The sequence below is a fragment of the Montipora foliosa genome, unplaced genomic scaffold (assembly GCF_036669935.1).
Source record: "Montipora foliosa isolate CH-2021 unplaced genomic scaffold, ASM3666993v2 scaffold_436, whole genome shotgun sequence".
NCBI classification, from domain to species: Eukaryota; Metazoa; Cnidaria; class Anthozoa; order Scleractinia; family Acroporidae; genus Montipora; species Montipora foliosa.
Window position 1 is genome coordinate 517,501 of NW_027179741.1, and position 7,500 is coordinate 525,000.

The 7,500-nt window shown below is 38.5% G+C and overlaps 1 pseudogene; it reads right to left on the reverse strand.

The window, feature by feature from the left end:
* Positions 1 to 56: 56 nt before the first annotated feature.
* LOC137988979 (uncharacterized) lies at positions 57 to 4,435 on the reverse strand (annotated as a pseudogene).
* Positions 4,436 to 7,500: the final 3,065 nt, after the last annotated feature.

Genomic DNA, 7,500 nt, shown 5'->3' on the forward strand with positions numbered 1-7,500 from the left:
GTCTATTAAGTGCCTTTGAATTGAATTGTTGAACTACTCTCTTCTTTAATCTCAAATGTACACGTAACACGACATAGCGGGCACCTACCTAGGTATTTGAAAGTAGTGTTTTAACAAAGTGAAATCAAATTTAACTGTATCACATGTAATAATAGCTCTGATTGGGCCTTGTCAGTATTCAACATTGCTGTGTGATATATTTAAGTTCCCTAAATATAATCATAAAAGGGGGGTAAACCACTTTGCAGTATAATGAATTGAATCAAACTTTGACACATAGAAAATTATGAATTAATAGAGTGGAAGCCAATTTAATCAAAGCAAGTCTATTTAACTCTGGTCTATGCAGAGAGCAGCTTTATGCCCCTTTTTTGGCTTTCCACATTTTGCACATGTTGGCTTTTTTCTCTTCTTCTTAGGTGGTGCTTCAGATGAAACTGTACTTGCTTGCAACTGGTCTTGCTCCTCACCTACAAAAAGCAAAATTTTCATTTTTTTAAATAAAATGCATATATGTATATTAAACACTCAGGTGTTATTTTTTTTGGTATGACCCTCTAAGCATAATCTTGTGCATGTCATTTGGTACGGTATATAGGTTTTTTTATATATGGCCCTCTGTGCAAAGTCATAGGGCATCAATTAGCAGGGTTTGGGTCTTAAACGGGTATCAAGTTTGATTTTCTTTATCCTGAAATAGAGAAAGGGCTTCAGAGCCTTTGCTGTACATACTTATTTTGAATTTTAAGGGAGCACCCTCTCCCCCCAGCTGGGTGCTAGTGTTTACATGTTCTTTAGTTGCTATAATTAGTTGGATATTCATGTTTCACCTGCAGGATACAGCTGTGTGGCTTGTCTTTTCTGTCTCTTTTTGTAGCTTTCAACAGCATCTGCTTTTTTCATCCTGTCCTTAAACTGTGAACTGAGTGAAGGTGGAACCTTTGCGCTGTACCTGTCTACCACGTTTGTAAGCTCTAACCTTGAGGTGTTGAAAAGTTTCCCCTTTATTTCTTGGACATAATCTATTAAAACACCAATGATGATCACAATGTCAATGAAAGAACTGTTACTGTACTACATGAACATGTGAAATTAAGATACTACATATACAATAAAAACGAACGAAGGTAGGCAGTAGACATTGTTACAGGGATGCCTGGAATAAAACTTCAAGTGACATATGAAATATGTCATATGAAATAATGCAGCTAGCAGAAAACATCCCTGTGTAATTGAAAGTGGAAACATACTATACGTTGGTGGCACTGTGACCTCACGGACAACCTCATCGCCCAACTTAAATTTAGGATAGGTTACTTTTAAGTACTCCTCTCCATCAACAGATATCTTTGTTTGTCGTTGTACGTTCTCATTGAAGTGGAGAGAGGCCAAAATGTGCCTATTAATATATAACGAAACACAATGACAACATGAAATTATAACTAAAATGGAAACAAAATAAAACCGTGAATTCACACTGAGTTAAACTGATGAATTTTCCCGAGCAAAAACGTTCATATAACAAACAGTATCAGGGCAGATGACAGTGACAAAACCTAGAGATACAGCAACCAGACAATAGAAAACACATCTACAGTAAAACCATACAAACTATGCCTCACTGGATAGCAATTTCTCTGTTAGATAGCATTACCCTTCCTTTAAACAGGGCCAGGGAATCCATGTGTCAATAGCAATTGTAACCATTTTGGTGTACTATACTTGCAAAAGTCCCAAGCCAAGAAAAGCAAACCATCTTTGGATGCCAGTGGTTCAAGGTTGAGTGAAAGCCTTCAAGACAACTAGTCTGGGCATCAGCAGACAGTTTCTTAATGTCATTAACCAGACGCACATTAGTTAGGAGGCTGCTGAGTTTGTCGTAACCCTTAGTTCCTAAAAGAAGGCAAAAGATAATGCATGTTTAACCGTACAAAACTATTTGATTCAGGAAGTCCCTGTTCTTGTTGTTATTTTTTGAGTAAGGACCAAAACAATTCAATATCATTTTGAATTAATGCTATAATTCTGGATTATAATAATTTTTTGTGTACTATGGGTTTATCAATGGTAAATGCCTAGCTCCAAACTATATATTTCTACCAAACAAGACTGACTATAATTCACCTATCTTGATCCATCTTCGATTTTCAATCTGATCATCATGAGCACATTTGTTGAACAGGGAAGATTCTAATTGTTGTGTTTATTGGCCACATGCTGCATGAATGACATCCACTTTGCAGCGATCAACTCTTCAAACCCCTGCTTTGTAGATGTGGCACACCAATACAAATGGTTATGTGCACCTTTGACCCAGTCAGCAATTTTTTCACAACCTTTCTCTTTCCCCAGTTTTGTCATTGCCTTTCCAATTGAGCGTGCCACATGCCAGATGTCAAAGAAGTGGGCACAACTTGTTTGATATTCCCGTATCCATTTGGCAATTCCCCTGTGTCTGTCAGAAATGAAAACTTTAATGGAAATGCCAGCAGTTTGAAGATAAGAAAAGCAACGTTTTGCCCCTTCAAGCTCCATGGCAGTGCTGCTACCAGTTTCGTTTGCCTGCAGAGAGATTAAAAACTGGTAATAATTTGTTCATAACTAAATGATAATTTGTCGTTAGCAAATAAAAAGGGATGAAAACTGACATGTAATAGACGATATTGCCAAATAAAAGCAAGTCGGGTTACATAGGAACACTTTGAAAAGTAAGTAAGAGTTAGAAAAAGTCAGAAGATGAACTACATAAAAATATCAGACACTTCAACTTGCCACCCCCCCCCCCTCCCCCCCAAAAAACTACAGAGTTAAATTTTTACTTCCTTGACATTTGATTTTCTGGAATCCACTGTCATGGTGATGATCGGTCAATTTCATCTAAAGCAACAATATCTTTACATAGCTAGTCATTTAATTTAAATATTTAACTGTTTGGACTTGCTACCTGCAGAATTTCAAAATGCACAATTTTGAGAAGTTTGTTAGAGAACATTGAGTAGGCTCCAAATTTAGCACTGTGGCCCATTGAATCGAAACGCCCGTCTCCACTCCGCACAACATCTTTCAGTTCCTTAAGTTTAGAAATGAGGCCTGCTTGGTACTGTTCCCCATAGCTAATCACAGCTGGAAATAGAAAGCTCCTTTGATGGTAAAAGAATGTTCTCGCAGAGAAAGCTGACAAGCCCATGTGCTTGAACACCAGTAACACTTTGCTGATAGATGCTCCAGCCATCAGTATAGCAAAACTTAACAATATGTTTTCAAGGGGATGTTTTCCTCCAAGGGTCATGGGCTGGGATTTCCACACAAACGCATCATCGCCACAATGTTGACATTGCTGACTTGCAATCACCATGGTTCCCCTCTGTTTCATGGTTACTCTTGGACCACTTGTTTTACATTTAAAGTAAAACAGAGAAAACAGTACCAAAAGCTGGGTGAAGAACACAATAAACTTAGGCTCATCTTGTGCTGGAGTTCCCTGGTCAACCCTGAATGAAAATTTAAAGATGATAAGTCTTACTAGTTTTTCTTACCTACATGTATATTTACATTCTGAAGCATGACCACAAGTTCACATTCAAAGCATGCACATAATTTACGTTATGGTATTCGCTGTTTCGTCTTCTTCTATTTCATCTTCTCTTTGTGAGCTGAATGCCTCCGAACTCTCCTCCTGCTGGAGCCATTCAATGCCCTCTTCATCATCATCCTGAGGTTCACTGTCAGATGATTCGGCTTCCTCCTTTTCTTCTTTGATTTCTTCAGGGTTATCTTCTCTTGTTAGGTCCTTTGGATCATCATTCTAACAACCCAAAGATTAATTAAATAAGGGACTACAGAATTATGACTCCTTAGCACAGTCCACTACTTGAGGTAGATCCCATTTTACAACCACAAACACATATATACATAATTTAGCAAGTGATCAGTGCATTAAGTTGGAGGTCTCCCACCTCGTGTGTTCCCTTGACAAAAAGCTTGTTACATACATGTATTCTCCATGAACAAGAAAACAAACTTAAAGTTACATGCATGCAGTCACATCACAAGATAGTGGATTGAGCCTACCTGTTGAACCAGAAGTTGATTACATTTTTCTTTTAGTTTCTCAAGTTTCTTCTGGAGCCGGCTGTGTTTCTTCCGAAGGGACTTGAGCTTCTTTGCCCTGCCAGAACACTTTGTGCAGGGTACTTTTCTTTTATTTGAAGTCGAAGAGCTAGTCTGAAAACCAGACCCTGATGGCGTGGGTTGCGTTGAGGCTATGGAGCCTGGTCTTACAATAGATAAGCTTGAAAAAGCCGTTTCAGCTTCTCTACCTTGTGCTTCAGTAGAAACTGACACAGGAGTGACATCAACATCAAAACACATGGAACTGGAGCCAGGAGTCTTAATGCCAGCTGGGCCACCTGAACTTGTATCTGGCTTAGCATACTCAGTCATAGCTGGTTCAGTAGTGCTGGTACATGGAGTTTCAGTAATAGGGAGAATCTTTCTCCGTTTTACTGAAGTAGCACCATCACTTCCAAAAAGTGCATCTCTTTTGATCTGAAAAATTATGTTGACCAAAGACGACATTGAATCACTTAATGTGCCCTTTCAACATATCAGCCGCAAATGAAAGACAAGCATCTAGTTAATTATTGTAAAATAACTTAAAATCCGTATGATTCAGTTATACAGCATTTTGTCCAATATATCTTGTTGGCATATTGTACCATTTGGATTTTAAAAGATCGAGTGTTACTTCCGGTGCATTTGATAATTATTCATACGTATCGAAAGCTTCAAAAGGGTTCCACGGCAAACATTATGCAAATAAGTGGGCCTGTTATTCTGCAGGCAAGCCAAATACGGCATTCTAATCAGCAAAGAAAGCATTCATCTTTTTCACATGTTCGCATCACACAATAGTATTCCTTCCGCTAATAACCAACCGGAAGCGTCAACAGCTGTGTCCAGCAAAAGGGATCGAAGTTGTTGACCCGTTCACTATTAAACCCAAAAATAAAAAGAGAACCTTACAAACGAAACAAATCGTGCAGGAAAGGTCACAATTGGCTTTTCAGGAAATTAATGGATAACTTACGCCGATGTGATTTCATAACAACTACAACTGTAGGCCGAGGGCCCGCATTTAGCTTAGGTATCTTATAGGAGATTACTGTTGTCTACTCACCATTCAGCGCTTTCGCGAGGTCAAGGGAGACGTGTATGGCACAACTGTATCTTTGGAAGGAATAGATCCAAGAATCAAACGCCGTTTTTGGTTTACAGGATTTCCGCTTGCGTCGAAAGCAGCAATGCTCTTAGAATGAAAGCACGTTTCATCGAAATGCGCCGAACACAGTGCTGAAGATTTTGTCGAGACAAAATCTTTCCTGTGAATTCGGACAAACCGAGTCCACTTCTGCCGTAAAGTTTCGTCCTTCGGAAAATAATGCATAGTAATTCCCGGCGTGCTGGTCTTGTTAGTGCAATTTACAGCGCCGGGGCCGCCAGCAGCACAATACGTTTTACCAGGACGTCTTTTTTTAGTCTCTGCCATGATACTTCCACCACCGATCGTGTCTTCTGCGCGACTCATGACTTCACATCCTTGTAATGCTATCGTTTTGGCCGAGCGGAAAATTGAGACACTATCTGAGCGCCAAATTCGAACTTCGCGCCCCGAAAAAAAAACCTTAAAGAAGGTTGTACTCACCGAAAATTACATTTTTGTACTCAGAAACTGCTAAAATATCATATCCAGTAAAAAAATTTTTTACTTTATATGCACTTTAAGAAACATATCGCATTGTGTCAGAGAAAACACTTCAAAAATATTTTTGAATGAAAACAAAAACACTTATTGATACTTCAACTTACTGGACCTTAATTATGTAATGAATAGCTAATCTGAAGGGCTTGTGAAATGAAACGTGAGACAACTTTAGACAACGGTCAAACTAATTTTCGTTCACTTCATTTAACCACATATTTAATTTTTGTTGGATACAGATTTTATGTACAAGTTGGGTTGTGCTCCAGCAATTTCTTTTGCAAGTTGCGCCTCACCATGCCAAAAATTGGTTGTATGTGCAGTATTTTATCTAACTTGTTTCAAGTAGTGGTGTACTTCACAAGCACATATACATTGGAAATTAAAAATAATTACCACAGTACTAAACCAGACAGACCCGTGCAAATGACCCATTTTGCATAAGGTTCCCTTTTGTTTGATGGGGCTTGATTTAGTTCTTCATTTGTTTGTTTGCACTTTCAGTATTTACAATGTTCATGCTGAAGCTCAAATGTCCAAGCTCCTCGTATGATAATTATGTATTTTTTTATTTTAAGGTCGACAAAGGACCCTAAGCCAATTATGCCGCGGCTTCGCCAGCATGACATCCTCTTGGCAAGAGAAGTAGTGGCCCTTGACCCTTACCAGCACCCAAAAGGGAGCAGGGAAAGATTTACTCTCTGGGTAAAAAATTGCAGCTAACCTTGATGGCTTTCATCTCACCAACCAAATAAATTTTAGTGTCACTGGCAGGTCTGTCAGGGACAGGGTGAATCTCGTTTTGATTAGAAACTACAAAAAAAGGATGCAAGAGGAGAGAAAAGCAAGTGGGATTGAAGTGCCTCCCCCAACAGAATTTGATCAACTGATGGAAGAAATTGTTGGTAGGGCAGGGGATGCAGAGAAAGAGCAGAAGGCAGGACAAGATGAGAGGAAAGAAAAAGAGGACAGAGAGAGGAAAGTGGCAGAAGAGGTAAGGGCCCAAGCCCTAAAAAGAGTTGGCCAGACACGCAAGCGTCAAGGTGTGGAGGCAAAAGAAGATAAACCACTTAAGAGGAGGTCTGGAGGAGAGACCATAGAATGCCTCAAAGAGAGATCTCAACAACAAATGAGGATGAGGGAGGAAGAGTTTCATACCAAGAGAAGTCTGTTGATACATGTATAATACTTTATACACTGAAATGTGTAGTTCCAGAATTTTTTTTATTTAACTGTAATATTTTTATAAGGCCATCCCCATAAAATGTTTTGTTTCCCATTCATGTGACCAACCCAATTCTAGATGGTCTCTCTGATAACAAAAATTTTGATTTTTAAAATTCAAATTCACATGCTGTGTTCTATATGAAAAACATTTTTTATCAATACTTTGTTTAAAATAGAACTGGTTATTTTATTAGCCTGACTGTACATAAAAACCAATATCTCTTGGACTCAGACTCCTTCTGTCATAATGTTTTGTTTGGGCAGTGTCCAACCCACTCTCACAAGAGGGACGTTCATGGAAAGAAAGCATTTTTTAGGGATGCCCTAAGTTCACAAAAAAAATTTTTGACAGTGACATTTGCTGCTGAGTCACCACTAAAGAAAATGATAGCAAAGTGATGCCTTTTATCACAAGTAAGTTACTATTTCATTTACCAAAATCACTTACCACTTTTACATGAAAGTATTGCAAGATAACATTTTTTTTGTAATAAATTAAACATTTCTAAATG